The following is a 12371-nucleotide window of genomic DNA, read 5'->3' on the forward strand; positions in this document are numbered from 1 at the left end:
TTATTATTTACTGCCAAATTACTCTGCTGTTCCTCAGGCCTGAAACTTCCTCTCTAATCCTGCAACATGACCTGGATTGTCATTATATGAAAATGCATGTGTCCTTTGAAGTTAAAACACTACTTGAATGTGGAAATAAAGAGAAGATAACCTGGTCAAACACCATGTTCATATCTCTTCATCTAGCAGATGGTATTATTCAAAAGTCTCCGTGGTAAAATGACTACCTTGAGTAGCTTATGCTTTTATAAAAACACCACCAACAGCAATATGATAAATGTTGAACAATGAAGAAAATGTGAGTGGTTCTTGATCGTTGCCAGGGTGTTTCTGTGCAGTTGCTTAGATAAATTGCGTTGACATTTTTCCATTTGAAACAGGAAGTTGGGACAGGATGAATCATAGGGCATAGAAAGTCATGTGGGTTTGGAAGAATATAAGGATCAGTAAATCATGACAGAATTTTCATGCCTGAATTTTTTCCTTAATAAATTGTGAGTTGTTGCTTGAGTATTGCATTGCTGTTGCCAGGTTATTTAGAGTGGTTTTAAGAACATTAGTAGGCGTTTGATAGGTTGTTGTGGATGGTAGTCAGTCAGGGTGTTTGCTATGCAGGTGCTAAGTTGTCTTGAGTGGTTTTAAGAACGTTACTAGGTGGTTTCTTCGGTGTTGTTTAGTGATGCACCAATTTTATTAAATTTTTTTCAAGCAAATTGGCCGATTCCGATACCGGATGCCGATTTTTTTTGTTTTGTTTTTTTAAGCAAATTTACTTGTTGTTTATTTCAAATATATTAGTTTTATAACAGGCCAAAAAATATTATGCACAATCCAAACAAAGATGCTACATACATGGAGTATTAGCAGTAGTTGTTGATTTCAATTAGATTGTATAATTTAAAGCACAAATTTAAGCTTTTTGAAATTATGCTACATAACACACCTGCACAAAACAAAAACCCTTTTGTAGGTGGCGCTTATGAAACAGCAGTGGTTTCTTCGGCAGCAGCTCTGCGCTTATAAACACTACTTTATACGGAGGTAAGAGGAAAAGAAAGTGCCATTGAAACTTTTCTGAAGTCAGTTAGTTACCTTCAGAGATACATTCATATAAACCCCCACCCCCAATTCAATGTTTATTTTATATTTCAAACACTTCCTAAATGAGATAAATCATATATATATATATATATATATATATATATATATATATATATATATATATATATATATATATATATATATATATATATATATATATATATATATATATATATGTATATATATATATATATATATATATATATATATATATATATATATATATATATATATATATATATATATATATATATATATATATATATATATACACAAAATAAACACAATATTACAACCTACAATTGCACAAAAAGCTGCAAATGCACAAGCAAAGTTGACTGTTCTAGTCATGAAGATGTAACTCTGTTGTGGATGCGCTCTTCCCGTAGCAAACGTGCAAGAATTCACAACATTCTTTTACAGTAGTGTTCTCATTATAATTTTATGTAGCCTGTATGACAGACCTTTGCTGCACATGTTGCATATGTTGCATGAGATGCAGTATTTCACCCAAAAATGAAAATTCTGTCATTAATTACTCACCATCACGTTGTTCCAAACCTATAAGATTTTTGTTCATCTTCGGAACTCAAATGATGAAAGGATCTTTTTGATGAAATCTGAGAGCTTTCTGTTCCTCCATTGACAGCTACATAACTACCACTTTGACGCTTCCAAAAGTTTATAAAGAGATGATCAAACTAAATCCATATGAATTGAGCGGTTTAGTTCAAAGAGACTCGGTCGCTTTATATGATGAACAGATTGAATTTAGGCTTTTATTCACATTTAAATATTGATCCGAAAACATAAACAGAAGCTCAACCGAACCTGCTTGACGCACAAGAACAAACCACATTGGTTCTTGCTGAAGCTCAAACGTGCTGCGTAACATAAGAATGAACCTCGTTGGTTGTTGAGGAAGCTCAAACGTGCTGCATAATACGAGAATGAACCTCATTGGTTCTTGAGGAAGCTCAAACGTGCTGTTTAACACAAGAATGAACCTCATTGGTTCTTGCTGAAGCTCAAACATGCTGCGTAACACGAGAATTAACCTCATTGGTTCTTGAGGAAGCTCAAACATGCTGCGTAACACGAGAATTAACCTCATTGGTTCTTGAGGAAGCTCAAGCGTGCTGCGTAACACGAGAATGAACCTCATTGGTTCTCGCACATCAAGAGAACACGTTTGAGCTTCCGTTTACCACAACTGATGTGTGAGTTGATGAATGTTTACATGTGAATAAAAGCCTAAATTCAATCTGTTCATCATATAAAGTGATCGAGTCTCTTCAGAAAATTTTGACTAAACCGCTCAATTCAAGGGATTTGAAGGATAGAAAGCTCTCAGATTTCATCCAAAAGATCTTTATTTGTGTTCTGAAGACGAATGAAAGTGTTACAGGTTTATGTCGACATGAGGGTGAGTAATTAATGACAGAATTTTCATTTTTAGGTGAACTATCCCTTTAATTTTCCTTTTTGAAGTGACTTGAATCATAATCCAAGCAATTCAAAACCATCATGGTGAACAGTGTGCATTTGAAGTGTCTCAGCTGAAGGATAATAATCTATTATTATCGGCTCTAAAGCTGCAGTCCGTAACTTTTTGCGCTCTAGCGGTTAATAAACAGAACCGCATGCGTCTTGCGGAAGAACATTGCAGCCGGAGCTACTTCTCTCTGTTTATGTCTATGGCGAGTCACGCAGGGACTGTGCTCCTCCGCAGCGGTTCCTACCAGACCGGTCTGAAATAGTCCCAATATAAACACTTATTATAAGTGTACCATAATGATTCAGGGTAAGACAAAAACACGGTTTGGAAAATGGATTCATGATGTACATTCTCATTATATAATTTTTGTAAATGTTGAACACAAAGTTACGGACAGCAACTTTAATAATAATAATAAATAATAATTTGTTACATTTTATATAGCGCTTTTCTGGGCACTCAAAGCGCTTTTGCATGGAAGGGGGGAATCTCCTCAACCACCACCAATGTCCAGCATCCACCTGGATGATGCGACGGCAGCCATATTGCGCCAGAACGCCCACCACACACACCAGCTGATTGGTGGAGAGGAGACAGAGCGATAAAGCCAATCAGTATATGAGGATGATTAGGAGGCCATGATGGACAGAGGCCAATGGGCAAATTATATATTAATATATTGGCTAAATAAATATTTATCGGACCAATAACGATAATATTAAAAATGAACATAATTGGCTGATACAGATAGTATGTTATCTATATATCGTGCATCTCTAGTCCGGTTTACAGACTTAATAATTTTTCCACACCAATTACATTTTGGGAAAGGATTGCATTGCAAGTCCGGAAAAGCCAAAATAAAACAAAAAACTGTTGTAAGAGTGTCGCTGTGCAGTTACTAAGTTAAATAAATGTATGGTTGCTGTAATAATACGATTTTGTCATAAATACATGTCATACATGTCATAAATCAAATCAGACCAGCCAGAACTATCCGTTTTTATAAGTCAGAGGGATTGATGCTGAAGTTTTAAATGTGTGTTTTTAAACTGCAGCACATCTCCAGGACAAGTTGGTACAACTGTGACTACTGAAGCGAGAGGGAAGGTATGTGTGTGTGTGTGAGACAGACAGACTTGTGAAGGTCTTCAACGTGCTCTCATGCCTGTAGAATCCATTATAAAGTGCCCTGGGAGAACAGTGTCCTGAGTTTTAGCCCAGCAGGGTTCATGAACCACAATGCTCACAGATATGGCTAAAAGCCCCTGCAGCTACGGTGGCTTTAAAGGGCCAAAGTTAAAGCCTCATTAAATCACCCTGGTCTTTCAGAAGCAGATGTGAGCTGCTTTGGATTCAGAGCTCCCAAAAGGAACAGATCTACATAGCCCGATATTCCTGTGACACTGAAGCTAAATGTTACCATGGAAACTTCATGGAAACTTGACCGGCTTTATGGAGACCAGTTCTTTCCTATTGATTTACACTTTTCTTATGCAGGGAACTGGAATCTCACCAACGCTGGGATTCCACCAGGAGAGATTCTGTTGATGTGTGCAGATGCCAGTTTAGGAGCATCTCATCACACACAAACACACACACACACACACACACACACACACACACACACACACACACACACACACACACACACACACACACACACACACACACACACACACACACACACACACACACACACACACACACACACACACACACACACACACACACACACACACACACACACACACACACATTCATTTGGTGGCTGTGTCGTACTCAGTAGACACCAGACAGCTTAAAGACCCATTTTGCCATTATCACAAAAATAATTGTGGACATGTTTTAAATCTATTAAATAAGTAATGGAATATACACCAAATTACAGAAAATATTGTTTTAAGCTACCATTTTTGTGCATTTGTATTTATACTAAATGTGTTAATAGACTAAATACCATTACAGAAAATACAGAAACCTTATTGTTAATTTTTACCATGGTAGTGAGGTGCCATGTGTGGTTTTACTTGTGGTTATCATGACCTAAATGTATGATGCTATGGAAGACCAATGGTTAATTGTACCCTTAAGGCCTGTTCACACCGGGACGATTTTCGCGCGCGTTTATCGCCGACGTTTAACGCCTCGTGACTAAACAATGGGCGCCAATGTGAGTGTGCACACCGACGCGCAAAACGGCAGGCTTAAAAGCGTAATTTAAAAAAAAAACAGTTTTTTTCAACACGGTTCGTTTTTTTTATTTTGACGCGGCGCGTTAAAAATTGGCCGACCAATGAGATCAGCGCTTTTGTTCACGTGGCTGGAGCTGCTGAAGTGACAGTAAAATATGACTTGTTGGCGCTCAAGCACAAAATCGGTCTTGCCGAGCACACATTGATTTAACGAAGAAGTAGTAAGTAGACAAAGAAGAAGATGAGCTGCTAATGCTGCTTGCCAGTTAGCAAAAAGTGTGTGAATGGTTTTGGCCATAGACATAATATATCTGTGGTTTTGGCAAGCACGTAAATACTGTCTCTCTTCTTCTTCTGTATGACAAGCGAGTGTCAGAAGCGTAAAGTGCCGCAGCACCACCTTGTGTACCAGGAGCGCATCTACTGAATGTGCACGTTCACTCGGCGCATCGCCAGTGAAAATCGTTTGGGTGTGAACACTCAAGACGCGCCAAAAAGCGTCACGAAAAACGCTGGCGATAAGCGCGCGCGATATTCGTCCCGGTGTGTACAGGCCTTTATAGTAAAATGTTACCCTTTGAAGTGAAGTTACAACTTTTTTACAGATGTTACTGTTTCTATTAATGAAAATAAATGTACATCTGCGTCCCAACTTAAGCCACTGCTACTGTCAACTCAAGCTACTGTCAAATGTGCATTTCCGAGACAAAACTATATAATTAATATTACATGTGCTGGTGCCACTAGTCTCAAAGTATCAGGCCCCCAGGTGTGTCCACAACATCAAATCTGACCCCCTTTAAAAAAAAAAGTTTGGACACACACACACACACACACTGAAATCTTTCTGCAGCACACTCATTCACTGTCTGTGTGGAGTACTTAAAAAGCCGTTACCTGTTCACGCACAAGTCTGCTCACAACAGTGTGACCTGTGAAATCCACCTGCAAAGACGTGATATGTGATGAAGACATAAAGAGCAGCTTACTTTCCTTTATTTTGCCATCTAAGTCCGATCTTTAATAGGATCTTATCATGTCAGTTTCCTGTGGCACTCGCAGATCAACAGCTTATTGTCATCTACTGAATTTGAAGTACTTAAACACAATTTTCACAACAGAATTGAGATCCACAAGCATTATTTCAGTGCTTTCGAAGCTGCACTTTCTTAACGCAAGTATTTAAATTCTGCAATGTGTAACACTTTATTTTGATAGTCTACTTTAGACATTCTACTTATTATAAGTAACTTTGCAACTTCATGTCAACTAGCTGTCATTATAGTATTAGTAGGCTGTCTGCTTAATATCTACTAAAGCTTTGTTTTGATGCTCCCCCAACAGACATTCTATAAGTAACTTTGCAAGTACATGCCAACGTATTCTACTAACCCAAATCCTAACACCTTGCAGTGTACTACTCTAATGAGTTAGTTGACATGCAGATGTAAACGTACTAATTAGTAGAATGTCTAAAGTGGACCATTGAAATAAAGTGTAACCACGCAATTGATTCAGCACAAACTACTTAACATAAAGACTCCATTAAAACTTGCCTTATCTGTGCTGTTTTTTATTTTTTACATGTTTTGTATACGTAATTGGAGACTAAAGGCCCTTTCACACCGGACGCGTAACGAAAAAGCGAAGCGGAAAAAGCGAATATTTCGTGTGCGAATAGTTCGTGTTAAAACCATTCACACCAGCCGCGACGCGAGTTTGCGACGTTTCAGAGCTCCAACATTCCAAAACATTTGCAGCGACAGCTGAGAAACACGGACACGTAATCATTCAGTGGAGACGAGCTTTTAATTTTCTTTAAGAGACAGAGAAGAAGGCTTTGGGTGTACCCAGTCTTAAAGAACAGAGAGTCTGAAGGGGAGTATGCTAATCTTGTACAGGAGCTAAAACTTTATCATGGCCGGTTCCGAACTTACTTTCAAATGTCCGTGGGACAAATTGAGGAGCTCCTCCAGACAGAGACGGTAGCAGCGCATCTTACGAGACACACACACACACACACACACACACACACACACACACACACACACACACACACACACACACACACACACACACACACACACACACACACACACACACACACACACACACACACACACACACACACACACACACACACACACACACACACACACACACACACACACACACACACACACACACACACTCTCTCTCTTCAGGAACAGCTCGATCCGGAGCTGCTGTGTTTCCAGTTGAGTCACAATGTAAACATTTAAGTGCCACAGTCGTACTGACGGAAACACATTCACTTTCTATTGTCGCGGACACAATTAGATAAAAAAAAAAAAAATCAATGTATTGATTATAATATCGTAATCTGTAGCCTATAGTGGGCAAACACAGTTGCATCTGTACAGCTGTAAACACAACTACAGCTGTAATCTCGTGAGAAATGTGATACCTGGCAAAGGTAAATGTTGATTGAATGGCTAGTGACATCAACTGGACATTTTGTCACCTTTGTTTCCTTGTATGTGATTGGTTTAAGCCTTTTCTGTCGCTGCGAGTGTTAAAAAAAATCGACATCGAAACGAAAAAAATAAACATTGTTTTTTCGCCACAGCACATTCGCGTTCGGTGTGAAAGCTCTCATTACACAAACAGCTGATCAAAAAATAAAACCATCACGTAAATTATTTGCGCGTCAAAATTTGCGTCCAGTGTGAAAGGACCTTAACACTGTGGAGTTTGTTTATTAAGCGTGCAGTGCAACCACCCAGTAGAGCATTACAATAATCTAGCCTTGTAGTCATGAACGCATGAGCTAACTGTTCAGCATTTTGCATTGAGAGCATATGTCGTAGTTTCGATATATTTTTAAGATGGAAGAATGTGGTTTAACAGATGCTAGAAACGTGGCTTTCAAATGAAAGACTGGTCTACACCGGACGTGACCGTTGATGCGTTGCATCGCACCCTGCCGCAATAGCTATAAGCTACTCTGTCTACTCTGGACGCGACAAAGAGACCATTGCAAATGAATTTGTCCTTCCTATGTGAAGTATCGTGAGTGCTTGGAGTACCTCACAAATAGAATAAGGCATCAGTTTACTGTCGGGATTTGTCGCGACACATCACAACATGACATCACGGTTTTTCATCAATCATTCTATTGTCTTTTGTCTGAAGTCTATTTGCATATTTGTTTTTGATTGGTCTGTTTTCTTGCATTTCTTTGTGCCTTTTACACTGCTCACACGGTGTTGTTGAGTGTTGTTTCTAATACACAGCCGACTGAAAGACAGTGAAGGAAGTCATGCAAAATTAGTTTACTTTGAAACCACAAATATTTGTGGAAAACATACTTCCAACCATTTCTATTACAAATACAAAAACATCACCTAGTCCTTATATCCTCACATTTAAGTGCACACGCAACCGAAACGAAAAGTTCAATACACTCAGTCATCTGTAGATCTTGTTTAAAGAATGCGCTTGACACTTTGAGCAGAGAGATCAAAGTTTCCAATCTATCTCTCTGGGTTTGATTATTCCCCTTGAGGCCTGAGCTCTCCGATCGATAGTCAACCCTGTGACCTGGGTTACAATAAGCTCTAGTTGATAATGAAATATCTGTGTGTATATGTGTGTGCGAGGGGTCTTTAATTTCAGATGAGGCTGGTGGTGTGTATATTGAATGAGTGTGTGTGTGGGATGGCTGACAGGTTGTCAGATGGGTCACTCCTCCAGCCTGAAGTACAGACACCGAACACCTTTTATTCTTTATTCATTTACTTTCACGGTGTCCTGACAGCTGCAGCCTTTACCCTTTAGATTCTGTTCTTATCCAGGTACGCTTCCTTTTTTAAAAATATATTGAAACCAAATGATTTTCACGGCATTCAGTTCAATTGATGGTTCTAGAAAATCTGCATTCTTCCTCTGATGTGGACTGAACGCTGTAAAATATGCATAAATATGCATAAATATGCAATATACGCATCAGAGTCACCTTAAACTTTACGGTTATCGTGATCAGCATGCATCTTATTTTCTGTCCGGTGGGCACAAGAATGAACGATCACCTTTCAAGCAGGTCTTTGTAAATGCGTCTTTAGTGGTGTGTATTTGCTGCCGTGCAAAGACATCTTTTGATTCACAGATGAAATGCGTCACAAGCACACTAAATCCAATTGGTATGGGATTAGGAAAGATAATAAGAACAGAAAGGCTGTTAGATGCAATAACTGTGGAAACATTCATTTGAATCACATTGCCACTGTATTATATGGTTTATTTCCGATTTGTTGTTTCTGTTCTGTTCTGCTGAATTCTGAAATAATCTCATCATTTCACTATAGGTTGGTTGTGGATCTTGTATGCAATTTCCAAATATCATCCATTCGTTCATCCTCAAAATTACTGAAACAATTGTTAATGAAATCATTAAGAAACCAGAATCGTTAAATTCCCATCCACTATTCTCTCTGACTGTAAAAAGCTTCTTTGGCTACATGACATTAAATACTGTCAGAACATTGATGGTCTCCTCATGTTTCAGGTGGATGAAATCAATACAATAGGTTAGAGTCCAAAAAATATTGACTAAAATAGACACTATAAATGGATAGTTAGATATCAGGATTTTGGGTTTTCTGTAAAGATTTGCATTAGTGCTTGGTTTGAGTTTTTTTTGGTTAAGTAGGCCTCACTGTCTCACTATCTCACTGTCAGACTCTGATCTGGCTGAAGAAATCTGAGAGTGTTTGTCTCTAATCTGGATTCTGCATTTGTAGTTTAATGATTGAATTATGTCATATAATCCATAAAACTGTTTTATGTCAGATGGAATCAAATGGTTTCTTCCCATCTATAAAGTGGGGAAATATTTCTATCGTTTTGTTTGTTGTAAATGTCGATAAATGTGTGTATGGTACATGAATGGTTGATTGAGTGTGTTTGAGTGGAAAGCCGATTAGACCTTTGCTCAGGACAGGACTTTATTTGTTGTGGAAGGTTATGATTTGGTAATCATTTGACTTTTAAATATATTACCTGCACTATTCTTCGAACATATGACTTTACAGTTGTTGGTAATCATTTTGCTGCTGTTTTATATATTCATCTAGTAAGTTCTCAACTCCTCGACTACATTTTAAAGCCTACATCTAGTTTTGGATTATTGTTAGGATTGTTAGGTTTGGATTATTATTTTCGCTTTGTAAATATACATATTTATATTAAATAATACGCAAATTACAAGTTCCATTTCATTTTATAGGTTCGATCGTTGCTAAGCCTTGTAGGTTTGTTGATCTTTTTTAAATTATTATTATTCTTTTTTTTTTTACTTAATTCTTTTCTTTTCTTTTCTTTATTTTAGTTAACGTAGACACATATTAAACGAGTAATGAAATAATGGCCAAATTAAGAACTATTTGTTACAAGCTACTAGTTTTGTGCATTTGTGTAAATGTGTTTATAGACTAAAAAATTACCATAAAACCATTCTAGATACCACAGAAACCTTATTGTTCATTTTTTACCATGGTAGTGAGGTGCCATTTGTGGTTTTACTTGTGGTTATCATGACCTAAATGTATAATACTATGGAAGACCAATATAGACCAAATTAGTTAATGAGTTAAAGCTGCCCTATGTAACTTTTCCGTCCACAAGAGGTCGCCTTTTCAAAACAAAGGCGTATTTTGATGACGGCGCGTTTGAGCGCAGGATCTTGGGACATGTGGTCTTCACCTCACAGCCGGTGGAAAATAATCTGGATGGGACTCGGGCAGAAATCATGTTCATGGATGCGATTATTAACGTTACTGTAGTATGAAGCAGAGCAGGACTGAGTGTTGTGGAGCTGAGCAAGGCCGTTGGAGTGATTGTTAATAAGAAGAGCGGAACACGCACCTCGTGTACAGCGGGACTTTTATTATGCCACAGTCGCCGGCGCCACTTCCGCTTTCCCGGTCATATATGCTATGACACTTGTTCACACTGCAGTGAGAGTAAAGCGTTTCTGCAAAATAGAACCGGAAACCAAGGGTAACGCTGATATGACGAAATCGACAGGTGACTCACTCACTCACACGTCCCGGTTCCTCGGTTAAATAGCAATTTTTCTCAATAGTCAAGTCAAGTCAAGTCAACTTTATTTATATAGCGCTTTTAACAATGCAGATTGTTCCAAAGCAGCTTTACAGTGTTAAACACTAAAATAATGCAGCATCATTTTATTCAGCTGTATAGCCATTCTGGAGAAAACGCTGATGTCATCAGTTCATTTCAATTATCATACAGTGACAGTGTGGGCTTTAGATCAATAATTAGATCAGTAATTTAGTCTATATGGATAATTTAGTTTATTAATTAGATTTATTTCGATGTTTAGTTGAAAATTTTTAGTGTCCCCAACTGAGCACGCCAAGCCAGAAGCAACAATAGTAGTCAATAGATTTACAAATAGTTGGAAACATTTGGTATATTGAAAGTACTCAACTGAACAAAATATATAACACTGGCCTAGTGGTTTTTTGATATTATACTTTTTTTTTTTTTTACATAGTGCACCTTTAATTATTATTATAAATTTTTTTTACAGATATTACTGTTTGTATTAATGAAAATAAATGTACATCTGCATCCCAACTCAAGCCACTGCTACTGTGAACTCAAGCTGTCAAATGTGCATTTCTGAGACAAAACAATATCATTAATATTACATGTGCGGTGCTACCAAATCATGTGCTGGTGCCACTAGTCTCAAATATAAATGTATATAAAATGTATCCAGCCCCCAGGTGTGTCCACAACATCAAATCGGATCCCCTTTAAAAAAAGTTTGGACACCCCTGAATTATACACTTGTTCCTATGATAATTTCTGTCTCTCTTACCCACACACACACACTCACTGAAATCTTTCTGCAGCACACTCATTCACTGTCTGTGTGGAGTACTTAAAAAGCCGTTACCTGTTCACGCACAAGTCTGCTCACAACAGTGTGACCTGTGAAATCCACCTGCAAAGACGTGATATGTGATGAAGACATAAAGAGCAGCTTACTTTCCTTTATTTTGCCATCTAAGTCCGATCTTTAATAGGATCTTATCATGTCAGTTTCCTGTGGCACTCTCAGATCAACAGCTTATTGTCATCTACTGAATTTGAAGTACTTAAACACACAATTTTCACAACAGAATTGAGATCCACAAGCATTATTTCAGTGCTTTCGAAGCTGCACTTTCTTCGCGGAAGTATTTAAATTCTGCAATGTGTAACACTTTATTTAGATAGTCCACCTTAGACATTCTACTAATTATAAGTAAGTTTGCAACTTCATGTCAACTAGCTGTCATTATAGTATTAGTTGACAGTCTGCGTAATATCTACTAAAGCTTTATTTTGATGCTCCCCCAACAGACATTCTATAACTTTGCAACTTTAATGCAACAAGTAAACAACTAAACTCTTCACTTGTGTTGGACACATCATGCTCTGTATTTTCACATTACTCCGTATTTCTTTGGTTCCATGCTTTCTGTAGAACACTATTAAGTTCCCTTGAAACCTATGAAAGCTGG

The 12371-nt window shown here is 37.8% G+C and overlaps 1 protein-coding gene across 1 annotated transcript in view; it reads left to right on the forward strand.

Moving 5' to 3' along the window:
- cdh23 (cadherin-related 23) overlaps positions 1 to 12371 on the forward strand; it is a gene marked incomplete at its 5' end in the record, with an annotated part of 329690 nt that overhangs the window by 142844 nt on the left and 174475 nt on the right. The window lies entirely within an intron of this gene.

This window comes from Gobio gobio, assembly GCF_949357685.1.
Source record: "Gobio gobio genome assembly, chromosome: 18".
Classification (NCBI taxonomy): Eukaryota; Metazoa; Chordata; class Actinopteri; order Cypriniformes; family Gobionidae; genus Gobio; species Gobio gobio.